General features: G+C 36.6%; 1 protein-coding gene across 2 annotated transcripts in view; it reads right to left on the minus strand.

Annotated features, from left to right (window-relative positions):
* Nrt (Neurotactin) overlaps positions 1-18,839 on the minus strand; it is a 145,208-nt gene that overhangs the window by 17,770 nt on the left and 108,599 nt on the right. Inside the window, exon 1 of one of the 2 annotated variants that reach the window (XM_073980658.1) lies at positions 15,420-16,068. The exons of the other annotated variant lie outside the window; for it this stretch is intronic. The gene's annotated coding sequence lies outside the window, so the exon portion shown is untranslated. Of the gene's footprint in view, positions 1-15,419; positions 16,069-18,839 lie in introns of those variants that run through there. 2 annotated transcript variants of the gene reach the window in all.

The following is an 18,839-nucleotide window of genomic DNA, read 5'->3' on the forward strand; positions in this document are numbered from 1 at the left end:
CAAACTGGGATAAGTTTATCTACAAACGTGGATAAATTTATCCACAAACGAGGATAATTTATCCACAAACGAGGATAAGTTTATCCACAAACGTGGATACCTTTATCCACAAACGTGGATGAGTTTATCCACAAAAGTGGATATGTTTATCCATAAAAGTGGATAAGTTTATCCACAAACGAGGATAAGTTTATTCAAAAATTTGGATAAGTTTATCCGCAAATGTGGATAATTTTATCAACAAACGTGGATAAGTTTATCAACAAACGTGGATAAGTTTATCCACAAACGTGGATAAGTTTTTCCACAAACGAGCATAAGTTTAAACGTGGATAAGTTTGTCCACTAAAGTGGATAAGTTTATCCACAAACGTGGATAAGTTTATCCACAAACGTGGATAAGTTTATCCACAAACGTGGATAAGTTTATCCACAAACGTGGATAAGTTTATCCACAAACGTGGATAAGTTTATCCACAAACGTGGATAATTTGATCCACAAACGTGGATAAGTTTATCCACAAATGTGGATAATTTTATCCGCAAACGCGGATAAGTTTATCCACAAACGTGGATAAGTTTATCCACAAACGTGGATAAGTTTATCCACAAACGTGGATAATTTTATCCACAAACGTGGATAATTTTATCCACAAACGTGGATAAGTTTATCCACAAATGTGGATAATTTTATCCGCAAACGCGGATAAGTTTATCCACAAACGTGGATAATTTTATCCGCAAACGTGGATAAGTTTATCCACAAACGTGGATAAGTTTATCCACCAAGGTGGAAAAGTTTATCCACAAACGTGGATAATTTTATCGACAAACGTTGATAAGTTTATACAGAAACGTGGATAAATTTATCCACAAACTTTGATAAGTTTATCGACAAACGTTGATAAGTTTATCCACAAACGTTGATAAGTTTATCCACAAACGAGGATAAGTTTATCCACAAACGTGGATAAGTTTATCCACAAACGTGGATAAGTTTATCAACAAACGTTGATAAGTTTATACAGAAACGTGGTAATCCTATCGTTATGTGCATTTCACCAAACAGCAGGGACACTGTGCTACGAACAACCTAACTGTCATGCAATTTTTTGTTTAGGTTTCAAATGACACATAAATTGTGTGACACTAAATTATCGATAAAAATAACACAAAAACAAATCTCATCGATACACAACAAATGTAAACAAAACCAAACTATTTACGCGAAAACAACAAAAAACACTTGTAAAAGAGGTGTAGACAAAATTCCAGAGATACTGAGCGCGGCGACAAATGATATTAAACAGATGCCCACACCCACACAACAAACGAATGAAAGATCCTTAACAACAAATTCTACAGTAAATAGGGATTTATTATAAACAATGTCAAGAACTCGATCACCACTACCTCGCCGGCAAATCAACATCCAAAGAGCCTAATGAACAATTTTTATAGCTTCGCATGGCTGGCTGACTGGCTCCATGAAGTTCTTGCTGAAGGGTTCCTTCTACACAGCACCACGCAAAACAACGGGGGTCTTCGCCTCTTTTTACACTTGCAGTGCACGGCATAACATGGGCCCTTTTCTTCATGAAATGATGATCATTTCAAATGGCATTTTGTGGTGTAATCATCAACATTGGTTCATTTGAATTATGCCGGAAATGAAAGATATAAAACACTTGACCGAGACCCTTATGTTGTGGAGTAACATGCCACAACCGCCACCACCACCAACCACTACTACCTCCTTTAACACGTTCCAATAAAAATAAACATGCCATGAGATATACTGCACCACAAAAAATGGACATGTGGTGCATCATCACGCACACATCATCACTTGTTTGGCATCCATCGACCAACCGACCCAATATCTATCATTTTGGACATTTGGTGTAACCACCTTCTTTTTCATTTCATTGTTTTTGGTTTTGTTTGTGTGATAAGTAAACACTTGTCGTCGTTTGGTCGACCGCATTCCCGCAGGAACATCACTTTTTTGGAATTTTTGGGAATTTTGTAATTTTTGTTTTATTTACATTGTGTTCCCTTTTTGGCGGCTCATTTGTTTGCATAAACAAAACACACAAGATCGCGGCATAAAAGAGAGCCAGCCAAACAAAACATTGCACTTGTGTGCGGATGATTCCCCTAAATGTGGAATGTAAACAAATGAGGGAAAGGTACTTTGTTTTTGGGGTTGAATATCCATTTTGTTTTCAAAATAATTTACAATAATTTTGGAATAAATTTGAATATCTCAGGAGAGGGGGAGCTCATGACTTTATTTTATTAGGGTTTAATGAAAAGTTATAAATTATCTGAGGGCCTCTTGAGTTTGAGGTTAAGGCCCTTTAATAGCAGGTATCGGTATGCACAAAAGTAATATGTACTCTTCTCCATCTCCCCTTAATTGTTTGTTGTTTGTAAAGATAAGCGGAAGATACAATTTTAATTACATCCTCAATTTTGGTTAATAGAATTGAAATGTAAACGTATGAGATTTAAGAAGACATAAAACAATAAAATTTCTTTGGAAAAAAACGGGGGTCATTTGCCTCGAACGTTAACATGCAATCTGGAAAGCAACTCTTGGGTGCGCATTATTTACATAGAACATTATTAGGCTGTGGATAAGTAGGTACATATGTGTCCTTCTATGGATAAATTGATTCTATAATAGAATCTATGGATAAATCCATTTCTATGGATAAACTTACCCACATTTGTGGATAAACTTTTCCAAGTTTGTGGATAAACTTATCCACGTTCGTCGATAAACTTATCAACGTTTGTGGATAAAATTTCCAAGTCGATGTATAAAATTATCCACAATTGTGGATAAAATTATCCACATATGTAGATAAACATATCCACATTTGTGGATAAATTTATCCACGTTTCTGTTTTGTGGATAAAATTATCAACATTTGTGGATAAAATTATGCACATTTGTTGATAACTTATCCTCGTTTGTGGATGAATTTATCAACGTTTGGGGAATAAATTTATTCTCGTTTGTGAATAGAATTATCCACATTAATCTTACTTATTCACGTTTGTGCGTAGGATACTCCACATTTGTGGGTAGACTTATCCACTTTTCAGGATAAAATTAGCTACTTTTCTGGATAAACTTATCAACTTTTGTGGATAAAATTATACGCATTTGTGTGTAAACTTATCCGAATTTGGGGATAAGTTTATCCATGTGCTTGGAAACAATTATCCACGTTTGTGGATAAACAAATCCATCATTGTGGATGAAATTATCCACGTTTGCGGATAAACTTATCCACGTTTTTTGATAAAATTATCCACGTTTTCGGATAAACTTATCCACGTTTTTGGATAAAATGATACACGTTTGTGGATAAACATATCCACCATTGTGGGTGAAATTATTCACGTTTGTGGATAAACTTATCCACGTTTTTGGATAAAATTATCCAATTTGATGGAAGGGTTCTTTGTTTCAATACAAAGAACTAAGAGAACCTCAGCATTTACACTTTCATACGGGTAAAATGCGCCTCATCGAAATAATGGTTTTAGACCCCAAGTATGTTTGGACGAAATGTGTTTCAGACAATTTGGAGTCGATTGAGCAATGTCCGTCCGTCCGTCTGTCTGTCTGGCTGGAGCGCACGATAACTCTCGAACGGATGAACCGATTCAGTTCAAATTTTGGCTTTCGTAATATTTTGCCCAAACTTAGTTTAAGTTCGAAGATGGGCTATATCGGTCCACTCCTTCCGGTATCTCCCACACAAAACTTTGAATATGTTCGGAAATTTTGTGCGCACGATAAGTCCTGAAGGGAGTAACCGATTTGGTCCATACTTTGCACATCCTGAAAAGTGTACCAGACATAGATAAGGTTTCAATGTGGATTCAATCGGTCCACTACTTCGTGTACCTCCCACACAAAATTTTGGAAAAGTGGGGTTTAGGGCCATCTCTCGAATCGCTTTGATTTTTGTTTTAGCAACTTGTATTCACTGCCCCCCATACGACGGTACAAGTTTCATTAGGGGCAAGTCCATACTTCCTGAGAAAATAGCATGAAAGTTGCAAACAACACCGTGTGAGGTGGTTGGAGCGCAAGATAACTCTAAAACTTATATTCCGATTCGGTGTAACATTTGGCTTTAGTAATATTTTGTCCAAGCATAGTTTAAGTTCGAAGATAAGCCTTATCGGTACACTCCTTCAGGTACCTCCCCCACAAAAGTTTAAAAATGTTCGGAAAAATTGTTCGTACGGTAACTTTTGAAGGGAGTGGCCGAATTGGTTCATACTTTACACATCCTATTATATCTACCAGATATAGATCAGGTTCAAATATGGACTATATTTGTCCACTCCATCCGGTACCTCCCACACAAAATTTCGGATAAGTTCACTTTAAGACCTGCCTCAATTACGATGGTAAACGTTTTTTCAGGGGCAAGTCCATACTTCTTGAGCAAACATCCCGAAGGGTGTAAAAACCCCCTATGGCGCCATATGTAGTGGCTGGAGATCCACTTCCATAACTGTCAATGTCGATCCATTCTTTTTAGTATCTCCTCCGAACAAATTTTGGTCTCTAATCCTAATGAACATTTTAGTCGGTTCAAACTCCCAAAATTTAGTTTTAAAAAAATTTTATTTGAAAAAAAAAAAATTGTTTCAATATATACAGACTGAGGGTATATCTCTGTCGGCAAAGCCGACTGATACTTTTTTACTTGTTTTTATGATTGGATTACAAAACTGATATAAAATCTCATATATTAGAAAAATGTCAATTTGTGTAAAAAATTATAATTAAAAATAAAAAAGTAATCAATAAATTAGAGTTTTGGCCAGTTTTCTGAACCATTGCGCGTCGAAAGAGGGGCTCGAGCAGTACCTGCTGTAAAAATTTCAAAACTATCGGAGAGGTGGTCTTAAAGGGCGTATTAAAGAAAATAGGTCCGAAGGAATGGACCTATATACACCTTTTTCAGATGTAATTCGAATAATTTTACTTGTAATTCGAGAATTTTATTTGTAATTCGTAACATTTCATTTGTAATTCGAATTATTCCAGTTGTAAATCGAATTATTCCATTTGAAATTCGAATTATTTTATTTGAAATTCGCATTATTCCATCTGTAATTCGAATTATTTTATTTGTAATTAGTAAAATAATTCAAATTACAAATGGGTTAATTCGAATTACAAATGGAATAATTCAAATTTCAAATGGAATAATTCGAATTACAAATGGAACAATTCGAATTACAAATGAAATGTTACGAATTACAACTAAAATGTTTCGAATTACATCTGAAAAAGGTGTAGTGCACAGGGGCTGAATTTACTCCAAATTGTCTGGAAATGTTGTAAAAAGTAATCAATTGACGAGAAAATTCCATTTTAAATTTATTTTCATTAATTTGATTTTCTATTTTGCTTATCTCAGTTCAACTCCATTAAAAAAATCACAATTACAATTTAAGTCTTTTCGAAATTAGCTCCTACACAATATTGAAGTCCAACAAAATAAACTAAAGAGCATAATTTTCAAATTACTAAAGAGTTATTTTAGCACCAACCATCTCTTACCTAAACTATAGCTCATTTGTTCTATGGTAGAGATGTTGTAGTCCCTCTCTTCACATCAATAATACAACCTTCTCCATATTAAAGACAAATTAAAATCTACACTTCAATACTACAAGTTCCGTTAGCGGCTTTGCTTTTTTTGCCAACTTACCCACAAAAGAAGAAAAATAAAAACAACAACAACAAAATACTTTACAAAAGGAAGAAACCAGAAACTACTTTGAAAAAGTTTTGTTGGCGTTTTGTTTTCAATGTGTGGTGTTTGTTTCGTTTCTCCTTTAACCGAAAGGAGCCCCCCTAGAGTCAGGCCAAAGGGAAAACTACGACGAGAAGTACTTTGTTAAAGAAGAAATAAAGAAGTGGAAAGAAAAACTAATCTTTGAGCCCGGCAACAACAACAGCAGCGACAGTAGTAGAGGCAATGTGAATAACCTTTTTCCAGAGATGACTGTTGGTGGTATCCCGACAATAACAACAACAACGACGATGATGACTACGTCGACAACGATGACACCAAAAGACAAAAAACGAAATAAACCAGAAAAATTGGAAAAAAGGAATTGCGCTAGGCAGCAGCCAAGCAAAGCAATATGAGGCAAAGGCATGACAGACAGACAGATATGACGATAGACAGCCATACAGTCAGTCAGTCCAGCCAGCCAGCCAGTCAGATCTACAGACAACAATTGTGACACACAAATGTCGTATTTATGCGAAATTTGACACACATACAGACATACATACATACATATGTATTTATAGGCGAATCAGGAATACAAACATACCACCAACCAACCAATCTATTTGTAGGGATAACTGTTTATATGGACAATTTTTCATAAAGGAATCTACAACATTAGGGTGGGTCAAAATATGAAAAGATTTCACAATTTGAAAAAAAATTATGAGCAAAATTATTGAGAACAATAATACAAAAATTCGTCAAATTTCTCAGGTTATGGGAAAATAACTTCCTCGGATTTTGACTAAAAATCAACAATATGGTTGTATGTATTATGCAACAAATGGGACACGGTGCTCTTGAAGCAACTGCAAGGTGCTTACACCTTAGAAGTTTTTGCCGATTCTGAAACCAATTTGAACTTCTATATCTCAATAACGGTAAAACCTACGAAATTATCGTAGAGATCAATCATGTAGAGAATTTTCATAGCTACAACATTTTCTCCTGTCCCATTTCGATAGGACTTGCGGTTTCCAAGCAAAATCGTGAAAACCTAAAAAACCCCTAAAAAGCCAACTTGAATCGCGATTTATTTAAAAATCCAGCAAAAAACTCATTACAAATTCTCTTCTAACCCATTATTTTAATAAGGGTATGTCACCGGAAATAAGTATTTTTTTCGGCCAGTAAAAGCAGATGTGGATTGCTGTGGAACGATTCGAAAATCACAAATCGATGTTTGAATTTAGCAAAGAACTTACGGCAGATGTATCCTCAACAGTTGATGGATATTTATGGGAAGACAACGAACGGGCTTGTTGATCCAGACTTGGTTGGATCAGCCAGCCATAGCACGGAAGAAGTCTTGCGACAACGACAATCTTCCGGTTCTTCTACTTTCTTTAGCACCATTTCTAAAGAAGGTAGGAAAAGCTGTCATCCTTTTTTTTCTTTTTATCTCAATATTGACTATATACCTATAGTCTGGGAAAGAAGCACTAGTAGTACCTAGTAGCACCGATGCTGATACTCGCCTGCGTGAAAGCTTCCCTATTATCGCCCTTTGTGAAATTGTTCGAATATTCCGTGCTGCGATTGATCATCGGGGGTCATTGTAACAAGGAGAATTCTGAGACACTGTCAATTTGGATTTCGGGCTAAACAGTCAATGATGCTTACATACGCCAATGAGATCCTATTAGCAATGCATGGACCCTTTGGGAACACAGTAGAAAGAAGTCTGAATACATACACGCAGAGAAAAATATTTTTCACTTTGTTGGAACAATAATATCTATTTTTGTTCCAACAATTCATTTGTTTTGTTCAAGCATTGCAATTGCAAATCCAAAAATACCATCGTTTACAATATTGTAAAAATCATTGACAATACCTATGGTAGGAACTATCATAATCTAGAACTTTACAAAAACTATTGTCAGCCCAGAAAACCTGTTACTGAAATTTTTGATTTGATCGTATATAATTCACGTATACACTTTCCACATAACTTTGGTATAAATGTCACGTATAATATTATGAGCATTGACAGGTTTTGCCAGGTCTAACTAAAAAGACAACAAATTGAATGAAGAAACACAACGATTGGAACCTGAGCATCTTGTGTCCCGTCCATGAGAAAGGAGATAAGACTTTATTCTCCAACTATATGGGCATAAGTCTTCTCCCTATCGCCTACAAGATAGTTTCGGGGATATTTTGCTAATGACTACAGCCCATAGTCAACGAAATAATTGAACCAATTGCGGCTTTAGACCTGGCAAATACACCATTGACCAGATATTTACCCTGCGGCAAATCCTGGAGAAGATCCTAGAGATGCAGATCGACGCTTACCACCTTTTTGTCGATTATAAAGCAGCCTTCGACAGCCCGTTACGTTCAAAGGTATTCCAAGCTATGTCTGAATTTGGTATCCCCGCACAGCTCATTCGGCTTTGTAAAATGATTATAACTGACACAAGATCTTCAGTTAAAAAATAGGAAAGAACCTCCCCGAAGAGTTTTCTACCGAAAGAGGTTTCAGGCAAGCAGACAGCCGTTCGTGTGATCTTTTCAACATCCTGCTAGAAAAGGTTATACGAGAGGCAAACGTCAAAAGAAGTGACACAATCAACACCAATAGCCACATGTTAACTGCTTATGCTGATGATATAGACATCATGGGACGATCTGTAAAAGAAGTAACCGATACTTTATGAAGGTCGAAGGAGAATCTGCTAAAGTGTTTCTGGCGGTAAACGGCGAGAAGACCAAGTTGACGGTGTCGACGCGCAATGCGTCCATTGAGATAGGACCAACTGTTAGAGTTGGTTCCTATAATTTTGAGGTAGTAAAAGACTTCATATACCTCGGCACCGCCGTAAACCCAACAAACGACATCAGTTGTGAAATAAAAAGAAGAATTGTATTGGCAAGCAGATGCTAATTTGGCTTAAGTAAGCACTTCAAAAACAAAGCCACAACTCGTCAAACAAAAATAACGCTTTACAATGAAACTACCCGTGCTGATGATGTATGGTTCCAATGCCTGGGTACTTGTACTAGCAGATAAGGCACTGCTTGGCGTGTTTGAGAGAAAAATTCTTCGAAAGATCTACGGACCAATCTGTGCTGATGATGAATATCGACGTCGTAAGAACCACGAGACGTATCGAGATGCAGCGATTGCGTTGGCTAGGCCATATCATAAGAATGAGCGACGAAAACCCGCTAAAAAGGCGTATAAATACGAACCGCCTGGAGGTGCACGCAGAATTGGCAGGCCAAAGAATGGATGGCACAAACAAGTGGATGAAGAGATGACAAGGCGCGGTTTTCCAGAAAGCGAAGCACTAAACAGAGAGAATTGGAGATGTTTTCTTAGTTCGGTCTATGAAACAAATGTTCTGTAATGGGCCAGCTAAGTAAGTAAGTAATACCACTGCGCTCATCTTCCAAGCAAATACCGCAACATAAGGAATGTCATAAAACCACAACAAATATGAAAAGAAAACACAAATAACGACCAAAAACACTTCTCAGATTGTGGTGTAACTCAACTATCAAAACACAAAGAAGAATGAGAAAGGAGAAACAAATAAAGACAAGAATCTCATGATGTACATACACAAAAAAGAACAAAGATAAAAAACGGCATCGGATACCGAGAGAATAAAAAAATTGTCCAAGAAAAGAGAATAATATTGTACAGCCGACAAAAACTATTGTTGGATATGACAACAACTCTTGTTGGATATGACAAAAACAATTATTGCTGCGATTGATCATCGGGGGTCATTGTAACAAGGAGAATTCTGAGACACTGTCAATTTGGATTTCGGGCTAAACAGTCAATGATGCTTACATACGCCAATGAGATCCTATTAGCAATGCATGGACCCTTTGGGAACACAGTAGAAAGAAGTCTGAATACATACACGCAGAGAAAAATATTTTTCACTTTGTTGGAACAATAATATCTATTTTTGTTCCAACAATTCATTTGTTTTGTTCAAGCATTGCAATTGCAAATCCAAAAATACCATCGTTTACAATATTGTAAAAATCATTGACAATACCTATGGTAGGAACTATCATAATCTAGAACTTTACAAAAACTATTGTCAGCCCAGAAAACCTGTTACTGAAATTTTTGATTTGATCGTATATAATTCACGTATACACTTTCCACATAACTTTGGTATAAATGTCACGTATAATATTATGAGCATTGACAGGTTTTGCCAGGTCTAACTAAAAAGACAACAAATTGAATGAAGAAACACAACGATTGGAACCTGAGCATCTTGTGTCCCGTCCATGAGAAAGGAGATAAGACTTTATTCTCCAACTATATGGGCATAAGTCTTCTCCCTATCGCCTACAAGATAGTTTCGGGGATATTTTGCTAATGACTACAGCCCATAGTCAACGAAATAATTGAACCAATTGCGGCTTTAGACCTGGCAAATACACCATTGACCAGATATTTACCCTGCGGCAAATCCTGGAGAAGATCCTAGAGATGCAGATCGACGCTTACCACCTTTTTGTCGATTATAAAGCAGCCTTCGACAGCCCGTTACGTTCAAAGGTATTCCAAGCTATGTCTGAATTTGGTATCCCCGCACAGCTCATTCGGCTTTGTAAAATGATTATAACTGACACAAGATCTTCAGTTAAAAAATAGGAAAGAACCTCCCCGAAGAGTTTTCTACCGAAAGAGGTTTCAGGCAAGCAGACAGCCGTTCGTGTGATCTTTTCAACATCCTGCTAGAAAAGGTTATACGAGAGGCAAACGTCAAAAGAAGTGACACAATCAACACCAATAGCCACATGTTAACTGCTTATGCTGATGATATAGACATCATGGGACGATCTGTAAAAGAAGTAACCGATACTTTATGAAGGTCGAAGGAGAATCTGCTAAAGTGTTTCTGGCGGTAAACGGCGAGAAGACCAAGTTGACGGTGTCGACGCGCAATGCGTCCATTGAGATAGGACCAACTGTTAGAGTTGGTTCCTATAATTTTGAGGTAGTAAAAGACTTCATATACCTCGGCACCGCCGTAAACCCAACAAACGACATCAGTTGTGAAATAAAAAGAAGAATTGTATTGGCAAGCAGATGCTAATTTGGCTTAAGTAAGCACTTCAAAAACAAAGCCACAACTCGTCAAACAAAAATAACGCTTTACAATGAAACTACCCGTGCTGATGATGTATGGTTCCAATGCCTGGGTACTTGTACTAGCAGATAAGGCACTGCTTGGCGTGTTTGAGAGAAAAATTCTTCGAAAGATCTACGGACCAATCTGTGCTGATGATGAATATCGACGTCGTAAGAACCACGAGACGTATCGAGATGCAGCGATTGCGTTGGCTAGGCCATATCATAAGAATGAGCGACGAAAACCCGCTAAAAAGGCGTATAAATACGAACCGCCTGGAGGTGCACGCAGAATTGGCAGGCCAAAGAATGGATGGCACAAACAAGTGGATGAAGAGATGACAAGGCGCGGTTTTCCAGAAAGCGAAGCACTAAACAGAGAGAATTGGAGATGTTTTCTTAGTTCGGTCTATGAAACAAATGTTCTGTAATGGGCCAGCTAAGTAAGTAAGTAATACCACTGCGCTCATCTTCCAAGCAAATACCGCAACATAAGGAATGTCATAAAACCACAACAAATATGAAAAGAAAACACAAATAACGACCAAAAACACTTCTCAGATTGTGGTGTAACTCAACTATCAAAACACAAAGAAGAATGAGAAAGGAGAAACAAATAAAGACAAGAATCTCATGATGTACATACACAAAAAAGAACAAAGATAAAAAACGGCATCGGATACCGAGAGAATAAAAAAATTGTCCAAGAAAAGAGAATAATATTGTACAGCCGACAAAAACTATTGTTGGATATGACAACAACTCTTGTTGGATATGACAAAAACAATTATTGTAATTAACAAAAAACGATTGTTGGACTCACAATACTACATGCGGAATCTAACAATATCTTTACAATACATATTTTGCTCTTCGAATATTGTTGGATCAATCAGATTTTTTTCTCTGCGTGTATATATGTAGTTGCACTCGGTAAGTGCTTCAATAAACGGAGACTGAACCTCAATGTTGGAAAATGCGAATCTGTGGTTTTAAAGGCAAATTCAAGTCTACAGCAAAGAACTTCCGGAGATACATTTAACCATCAAAGTTGATAATAAATTAATATGATATTCATACAGGATGAAATATCTTGGCATTATCCTACACGACAGGTTCGACTTCTTCTGTCGAAGGCTAAAAAGATGAATTTTGATTGCCAAAGGTTGTTACGTATACGAGGATGTAAAACTGTCACCTACTCTTTCGTACTGGAAATGAGGATATTGGCAGCAAGCTTAGGAGTGAGGCCAACAATTGATATAAGTATAGACGTCCGCCCGACAGAGACATCTATGTAGAACGCTATAGATTTCAGCAGAATCGATGCTTTTATGAATTTTTAAAAGACATTCACAGGTTTGAATGGAAAAGCTTTAAGACTTTCCTAAGGGTTGATAGAAGAACTTCTAAAGCAGTTCTGCGAATATCAGACCATTGATTGGTCTTGCGAAATACTTACTAAAAGTGGTCTATAGACAACCGACATTTTATAGGCCGTGCAAAACGTCTTCTATCTATATATGAGCTCCTAACAAAAACTGCTAAAGGTCTTCTATGGATAGACGGTATTGGCAAAAGCTTTCTAATAGTCTTCTGTAAATTGAAGACTTTCTAATGATCTTACAGGGCACTTTAATCAAGGAAGCTTAACTAAGACCTTCTTAAGCTGTTCTATGATAAGAAGCCCTTCTAAAGGATTTCTTTAGATAGAAAAACCTTCTAAAGACCCATTATAGATAGCACGTTTTGGCCTAAGTTGCTAATGATCATCTGTAGTTAGAAGGCGTTATAAAGGCCTTCCCAAAGTGCTTATAATGCCCTTCTATCGTCAAAAGGCCTCTTAATAATCTTACAAAGGCCTTCCAAAGGTCTTCCGAGTGTTTCATGGTTAAAAGACATGCCATAGGCTTCTTAAAGATATTCAAATGGCCTTCTAACGAGTGTACACCTTGTAAAGATCTTGCTAGGGACCGTTTAAAGTCTTGGCATGACATTCCTTCTAATGATTTTCTGTGGTAAGAATGCCTTTTAATGACCTTCTAAAAATCATCTATGTTTAGGAAAGCAAAGGAATCTTTAAGGTGTTTTCTAAACTGGACTTTGTTTGAAGTCATTCAAAGGGGTTTCGTTAGATAAAGAACCTTCGAAAAGTCCTATATAGATAGCAGACCTGGATCTTCTGTAGACAGCAGACATTGTAGACACTCTAAATGGGTTTAGTTAATAGCAGACCTTTTAAAGGCGCAACAAAAACCTTCTAAGTGTCTTTTATAGGTAGCTGATCTTCTAAATGGCTTGCCAAATTCCCACACAGAAAAAAAATCCGGCCATAAAAAAAATTATCATATTGACGAAATTCGATAAAATTATTTGATCACAAACTAAAAATACAACTGATAAAATATTTCACATATTGACTAAAATATTTATCGATTTTTTATATTGAAATGATAAAATGGAATATGTAGAATATTTTGATAAATATTTTTGTTAATATGTGAAATATTTTATCAGTTGTATTTTTACTTTGTGGTCAAATAATTTTATCGAATGTTGTCAATATGACAATTTTTTATCGCCGGAAAATCGATAAATTTTTGAGAGAATCTTTGAATTTTTTTTATTAAATGGCTAAAATTTGTTTCTGTGTATTAAAGTATTTTCATGGTTAGCAGATTTTCTTAAGGTCTTACCAAAGATCAAATAATTTTCTCTCAAGGATTCACATTCGAAATTTTGCCTGTTAGGGCAAGGACCATTTAATGATAATTTTTATTAAATTTTCTTGTTGGAGTTTAGATGTTTTGCAATTGGAAAAGGAAAGTCGTAAATTGAGCCCATACAACTACCAAATTATGTGACCGGATTCGCTGTTAGTTGTTGGCAGCACATTAGACATATCGGCTGTGGGAGTGGTTTCCCTGTCATCGAACTTTGTTTTACTGCCACGAATATTTTTCAGTTCAATCTGCATGGCTTCCATAACAAACGCTTTTTAGCGCAGTCTTTGGAAGTTAAGAGTTTGGTTTTGAACGCTAACACGTCGTGACATTGTTCTAGTCCAAAACACTCTTAAGATTTTTCTATTTTTTATTATCCAAGTTCCTAGATGGAACATAGACCCACAAGGTCCTTCTATGGGTAGAAGATTCTCTAAAGGTCTTTCCAATAAACAATTTGTATGGTTATAAGACCTTCTAATGGCTTTCTTAAGATAGAAGGTCTTCTAAAAGTCATCTAAGGGCAGCAGACCGGCTAAATATAGTCTTCTATGAGTAAAAGACAGTCTAACGATCGTATACATTTCTACCTTGGATAGTAGAACTTCTACAGGCCCTCAATGGTTGGAACATCTTTATTAAAAGAAGGCTTCCTAAAAATGCTCCATGAATAGAAGACCTTTTTAAAGGTCTTCATTGGATAGAATAACTTTCAAAGTTCTTCTATGAAAAGAAGAGCCGCCAATAGATCTTCGATGGATAGGAAACCGACAAAAGGTCTTCCATGAATTGTAAATCTAAAATTCTTCTAGTTACAAAATATTGTCTAAGGTATTCTTTAGATGGAAGGCTTTATAAAGATTCCCCATAAAACTAAAAAATATTTGTCCAGAACATCCCTGAAAGGGCAAGGGGAGGCTTCTCTTATATGAATGTGGGTACACCCCTATTCATATTAGTTCATTTATATTGTCGACTCCGAACCCTGAGGAGTTTTTGCAACAGATGAACATTTTTATGTTGTCTGGCCGGAGAATCGAACCTGGCCACAAATTGTGTAAGGTAGGCCTCTTAACCGATATAGATGGAATACCTTATGCAGGTCTTTTTGTTTCAAGATTTTTACAGATTTTATTTTTTCTTCAAAGGGATTTCTTTAAAAAAGATCTAGAAGTTTTTTTATGGATAGAATTTCAAAATATGTACCTATAAATTGTTAAAAACAATCAGAAAAGTTTTGATTTCGTTATTATTTAAATTCAAAAACGTATTCATTCTTCTAAAGATCTTCCGGAAGAACTTTCACAAATGCTTAATGGATAGAAATTTGAATTAAAAAAAAAAAAACAAAAAATTATAAACCTTTAAAAACATGTCAAATGATTTTGATTTTCATTAAATCCTAAAATTTAAAAGTTCTATAAATTTTTTTATTTAAAAAACATTTACGGAGGTTTGTGGCAATTTTGGGCCAATATCACAAAGTAAAGCAATTTACGATTTGATATTTCAAAACATTTTAAAATTATTTTCATTTGTAAACAGCACCCTAATGTACGCATCCAGTAATTCTGAGATTTGTGTATGCATTTTCAAATTAAGTATACTCAGCGAAAAAGTCCGGATGATTTTTCTAGTTAGAATTTTTTTTAAGTCATTAAGGATAATTGGTTTCGTTTTGTTTTTATTTTGAAAAAAAAAAAATCAAAAAATTTCAAATTTATTTCCACTCACTTTAAAAGACAGTTCCTTGAATTTATTTCGGTATCACTCCGCTTTAAATTGGTATTTCATTCACTTTATCTTTGAAGTTGCACTAATAATTTAAAATTAACTAATTATTTCTACTATTTGTTGATAATTATTTCAATTTTTTTTTGGTTTAGTTATTTTTCCGTTATTATTTCTTTAACTTTGATTTTTTCTTTAGTTTTATTTTCTCTACTTCACAGCACCGATCCGTCGAACACCCTGCTGGAGTGTGGTGTTGTTCAATAGCGGGTAGCAGAGTTACTGTACACAAAAACGCTCAGTTGTTGTTCTCTTTTTGGGGAGTTTTTATTTTTTTCGGTTTTGGCAAATTGTTATGTTTTGACAATTTTAAGCCTTGTTTTTCAACTTTGTTGTTTTGTTTTTTCTCTTTGTCGTATTATGTTTTTCTCATACAACACTTTGTTGGTTTTTCTTTTGGGGGGAAATTTTCTCTATTGTTTGGCAGGAGCACACAACACAATGTCTTATTCTTCTTTTTGTTTTTATTTTGAAAATTTTTATTTCTATCTACAATCTATTCTTCATTCTTCTAACCGAGATTTTTATAGAAACGTACCGTTCCGTTCCAGAGCGTTGTACAAACTATTTACCGGCGCACAATCACCAGAAATAAGTAAAATTTTCTTTAGTCCAAAAAACACACAACAGGCAGCGAGAAGAGAAGTTTTTTTCAGTTGATTTCGGCAGAGTGTATGCTATGCTGTATGTGTGAGAGTGTGTGTGTGTGCTCGCTTGAGTGTGTATTGCTTATTCCAGAACAATATCCCACCATGCATCCAAACATCCAGTCATCCATCCAAGCAACCAACCATGCATGCATTCAACCAACCATCCATCCATCTATCCAATCATCCACACTCCAACGATGATACACACACACACGGTTTTTTTCCATTCTGTGTGTCCATTGGAACATAACAGAGCTCACGCAAAACTCTCGCACACAACAGCAAATGAAGAAATTAATGCAACTGAAGAGACTCGGTGCATTACGAATCGATAACGAGGGGTGGAATTGGAAATTAAGGCCATGTTTGAATATTAGACCTTCCATAGGTCTTCTTGGAACTGAAGACCTCCTAAAGTTCTTCTATAGACAGTATACCTGCTAAAGACCTTCTAGGGACTGAACATCTTCTATGGACAGAAGACCCCTCCTAAGGCCCTCCAATGGACAGAGGACATTTTAAAGGTCTTAATTTGGACAGAAGATCTCTTAAGCATCTTCTAGGGATAGACGACTTCTAACGGCTTAATAAGGGTCTTCTATGGACTGAATACCTTCTAAAGACCTCCTATAGAGGGAAGACCTTCTAAAGGACAGATGAACTTCTAAAAGTCTTCTATGTATAAAGAGTTTCTAAAGGTCTTCTAGAACAGAAAACTTTCTAAGGGGGTTTTCTGGACAGAATACCTTCTAAGGGTCTTCTATGGACAGAAGACCTTCTAAGGGTTTCTATGGAAAGAAGACCTTGTATGCATCTTCTGTGGGCAGAGGACGTTGAAAAGCCTTCTGTGGGCAGAAGACCTTTCTAAAGTGAAACAAAAGACCTTCCTAGGTCGTCTAGAGACAGAAGACATGCTAAAGGTCTACTAGGAACAGAAAACCTTCAAAAGTTCAAATATAGACAGTTGTCTTTTAGATGGTTTTCTAGGGACAGAAGACTTCTAAAGGTCAATTGATGACAGAAAATCTTCTCAAGGTCTTCTATGAACAAGAGACATTCTAAAGGTCTTCCATGTACATAACACTTCCAAAATGTCTTCTAGAGACAGAAGGCCTCCTAAGGGAGGTCTAGGGACAGACGATTTTCGAAAGGTCTTCCTTGGATAGAAGACCTTCTGAAGAAATTCTAGACACAGAAGAAATTCTAACGGACTTCTAGGAAAAGTGGTCTTCTAGGGACAGAACACTTTCCAAAGGTCTTCTATGGAAAGAAGAACATCTAATGGTCTTCTAGGAACGGAAGACCATCTGAAGTTCTCCTAGAGGAGATAACCTTCGAAAGGTCTTCTAAGGACAGAGGATCTTCTAATGGTCTTCTAGGGATGGAAGACCTTCTAAAGGTCTTCTAGGAGGGTTTTGCGTTCTAAAGGTCTTTTAGAGACAGAAGACCTTCGTAGGTCTTCTATTGACACAATACCTTCTAGGGGCCTTCTATGGACGGATGACCTTTTCTTCTTCTCGTCTTCTAGGAACGGACGACTTTCTAAAGGTTTTCTAGGAACGAAAGAACTCCTAAAGGTCTTCTAGGGACTGAAGCCATTCTAAGAGACTTCTATGGACAGAAAACCTTTTAAAGAACACCCTTCAAAGGTCTTCTATGGATAGAAGAACTTCTAATGGTCTTTTAGGAACGGAAGAGCTTCTAAAGTTCTCCTAGAGCAGAAGACCTTTGGAAGGACAGAGTATCTTCTAATGGGTTCTAGGGATTGAAGACCTTCTGAAGGTCTTCCAGGAGGGTCTTGCGTTCTAAAGGTCTTCTAGGGACAGAAGACCTTCGTAGGTCTTCAATTGACAGAAGATCTGATAATGGCCTTCTAGGGATGGATGACGTTCTAGAGCTCTTCTAGAAACGGAACACATTCTAAAGGTTTTCTAGGAACGAAAGAGCTCCTAAAGGTCTTCTAGGGACTGAAGACATTCTAACGGACTTCTATGGACAGAAGACCTTTTAAAGGTCTTCTAGAGAGAGAAGATCCTCTAAAGATCTTCTGTGGATAGAATACCTTCTGAGGGTCTTCTAGGGGCACAAGACATACTAAAGGTCTTCTAAGGACAGAAGAATATATAATGGTCTTCTAGAGACTGAAGACCTAATCAAGGTCTTCTAGGAACGGGAGATCTTCTAAAGGACTCCTAGGGACAGAAGGTATTCTGAACGTCTTCTAAAGGCCTTCTAGAGACATAAGAACTTCTAAAGGTCTTCTAAAGACTGGAGGTCCTCTATTGATCTTCTAGGGACGGTAGACCTTCTACAGGACAGAAGACACTCTAAAGGTCTTTTAATGAACAGAAGACCTTCAAAAGGTCTTTAGGGACTGACGATATTCTAAGGGCCTTCTATGGATAGAAGATCTTCTAAGGGTCAATTATGGACAGAAGACCTCCGGAAGGTTTCCTAAGGGCAGAAGACCTTCTAAAGGTCTTCTAAGGACAGAAGATCTGCTAAGTGTCGTCTAGGGACGGAAGACCTTCTAAATGTCTTCTAGGAACGGAACATTTTCTAAAGGTATTCTAGTGACAGATTACATTATAAAGATCTCCTAGGGAAAGAAGAACTTCTAAAGGCCTTCTAAAGACAGAAGTCCTCTATTGGCATTCTAGGGACGGAAGAAGTTCTAAAGGTCTTCTAGAAACGGAAGACATTCTAAAGGTCA

The sequence above is a fragment of the Musca autumnalis genome, unplaced genomic scaffold (assembly GCF_047663935.1).
Source record: "Musca autumnalis isolate F117 unplaced genomic scaffold, ASM4766393v1 scaffold_4, whole genome shotgun sequence".
Lineage (NCBI taxonomy): Eukaryota > Metazoa > Arthropoda > Insecta > Diptera > Muscidae > Musca > Musca autumnalis.